This window comes from Arachis duranensis, chromosome 2 (assembly GCF_000817695.3).
Source record: "Arachis duranensis cultivar V14167 chromosome 2, aradu.V14167.gnm2.J7QH, whole genome shotgun sequence".
NCBI lineage: Eukaryota > Viridiplantae > Streptophyta > Magnoliopsida > Fabales > Fabaceae > Arachis > Arachis duranensis.
In genome coordinates this window covers 46042497-46045315 of record NC_029773.3, presented here as the reverse complement: position 1 = coordinate 46045315, position 2819 = coordinate 46042497, and the positions used below count along the sequence as shown (strand labels likewise).

Here is a 2819-nt window from a genome sequence, read left to right as displayed (position 1 = left end):
TTTCTGGTGGCTTCATTGAGCTTCCTATAGTCTATGCACATCCTCCATCCAGTGACAGTTCTTGTGGGTATGAGTTCGTTCCTCTCATTTGGCACCACAGTTATGCCTCCTTTCTTGGGAACTACATGGATGGGACTAACCCATGGGCTATCAGAAATGGGGTAGATTACCCTTGCCTGCCATAACTTCATGACCTCCTTTTGTACCACTTCTTTCATGGTGGGATTCAATCTTCTCTGAGCTTGAATGGAGGGTCTAGCATCCTCTTCTAACAAGATTTTGTGCATGCATATGGATGAACTTATTCCCTTCAAATCAGCTAGGGTCCACCCAATGGCATCTTGATGAGTTTGTAGCACCTTGATCAATTCTTCTTCCTGTTCTTGGCTCAAGGCAGAGTTAATGATAACAGGATGGCTCTCATCACTACCCAAGTATGCATACTTGAGATTAGGAGGCAATGCTTTGAGCTCAGGTTTTGGTGCTTCCTTCTCTTCTTTCACTTTCTCTGGCATGCTTGGCATGGTTGTTTCAGCAGCCTTGATGTCACTAACTTCAATATCCTTGGTGAACTCTTCCTCTGCCACTTCCCTTGTGGTTTCCTCAAAGGTTTCTTGTATTACAATGTCCACTACATCCATCAAAGGTTTCTTGTATTGCAATGTCCACTACGTCCACCCTCATGCATTCCTTTAGTGATTCTGATGGATAGCTCATTGCCTTGAATACGTTAAACACCAATTTCTCATCATGTAGTCTAAGAGTGAGTTCACCCTTTTGGACATCTATGATGGCTCCAGCAGTAGCCAGGAAGGGTCTTCCCAGGATTATTGAAGCTTTGGCTTCTTCCTCCATATCTAACACCACAAAATCGGCAGGAAATATAAAATCTCCCACTTTCACCAACAAATCCTCAACTATCCCATGAGGGAACTTAAAAGTTCGATCTGCCAATTGGAGAGCCATTCTTGTTGGCTTGGCTTCCTCAATCTTCATTCTTTTCATCATTGTTAGAGACATCAAATTAATGCTGGCCCCTAAGTCACATAGGGCCTTCTCCACCATGACTTCTCCTATGATGCAGGGAATTTGGAAACTGCCTGGATCCTTCAATTTCTGAGGCAATTTGTGCTGAATGATGGCACTGCATTCTTCAGTTAACAACACAGTTTCCTCATTTCTCCAGCTTCTCTTCTTGGTCATTAATTCCTTTAAGAATTTTGCATAGAGTGGCATTTGCTCTATTGCCTCAGCAAACGGAATGTTGATTTGAAGCTTTTTGAAAATCTCCAAGAATCTGGAGAATTGGCCATCCTTTTCACTTTTCACCAAACGCTGAGGATATAGTACTTTGGGTGTATAAGGCTTCAGGACCTCTTTTTCTTTTTCTTTTGTTGCAGATGGTGTAAAAGATTGTCCTTGTTCTTTGTCTCCCACATCTTCCTTTGCTTCATCCTCTGTGGTTTCCTTTGAGATCTCCCTTAGCTTCTTTCCACTTCTGAGGGTTATGGCTTTACATTCTTCCCTTGCAATAGCCTTGGCAGCATGAGAAACGCTTGGCCCAGGGTTTTGCTTAGACAAATACATAATTTGATTTTCTAGCTTCTGGATGGCAGCTCCTTGGTTTTGCAAGTTAGAATTTACTTCTTCCTTAAAAGCCTTCAAATCGGTTATGTCTTGACTCATGGTTGCAAGCATTCCTTCTATCCTGTTTAATTGATCTTGAAATTGTTGGTTTGGATTAGGTTGGGCAGGTTGATTATTTTGGCCATGATATGGTGGTTGGGAGTAAGTGTTTTGTGTGGCTTGGTATGAACTTTGGTTGGAGTTTTGGTATGTGGAATTATTGTGTTGGTTGTGGTTGTAGGGTTTGTGGTTTTGTGGTTGGGTTTGATGGTTTCCCCACCCAAAGTTTGGGTGATTTTTCCATCCTGGGTTGTAAGTGTTGGAATGTGGATCATATAATTGCCTTTGTTGGTTTCCCACATAGTTAGCCTCTTCCCAATCATTTCCTTCAATGCTTACTTCCTCTTGATCTTGTGTGTGTATTGCAGCCACTTGCTTTGTGTCTAATTTCCTGGTGAGCTTTGCTAATTGTTTGGCAAACACCTTGTTTTGGGCTAGGATTGTATCAACATGGTTCAGCTCCATGACTCCCTTAGTGTTGTGCCTCTCTGAAGCATAGTAGTATTCATTCTCAGCCACTGTCTTAATCACTTCAATGTCTTCTTCCACAGTCTTTTTCCTATTCAATGAACCTCCTGATGAGTGGTCTACAGCCTTCCTTGATTCATAAGAAAGTCCATCATAGAAAATATGCAATTGCACCCAGTCAGGGAACATGTTTGGTGGGCATTTCCTTGTCAACTCCTTGAACCTCTCCCATGCCTCGTAGAGCGTCTCACCATCTTATTGTCTAAAAGTCTGAACCTCAGATCGAAGCCTATTGACCTTTTGTGGGGGGTAGAAACGTGCCAGAAACTTGCTCTCCACCTCATCCCAGGTTGTTAAGCTGTCCCTTGGGAATGATTCCAGCCACTTAGCTGCCTTGTCCCTAAGTGAAAATGGGAACAAGAGCAGTTTATAGGCATCTTCCTGGACTCCGTTGGACTTCACAGTGTCGCAAATTCTTAGGAATTTGGTGAGATGTTGGTTTGGATCTTCATTAGCACTTCCACCAAATGAACAATGATCCTCCACCAATGATATGAGCTGTGGTTTGAGTTCAAAATTATTGGCCTAAATGGGTGGTTTCTGAATGCTACTACCACAATTCCCAGAGGTTGGGTTTATGTATGAACCAAGAACCCTCCTCTCAT

The 2819-nt window shown here is 42.6% G+C and overlaps 1 non-coding gene across 1 annotated transcript; it reads left to right on the top strand.

Moving 5' to 3' along the window:
• Window positions 1-2341: 2341 nt before the first annotated feature.
• LOC127745101 (small nucleolar RNA R71) lies at window positions 2342-2445 on the top strand. The gene has a single exon (XR_008006296.1). It is a non-coding gene; the product is annotated as a small nucleolar RNA R71 (small nucleolar RNA).
• Window positions 2446-2819: the final 374 nt, after the last annotated feature.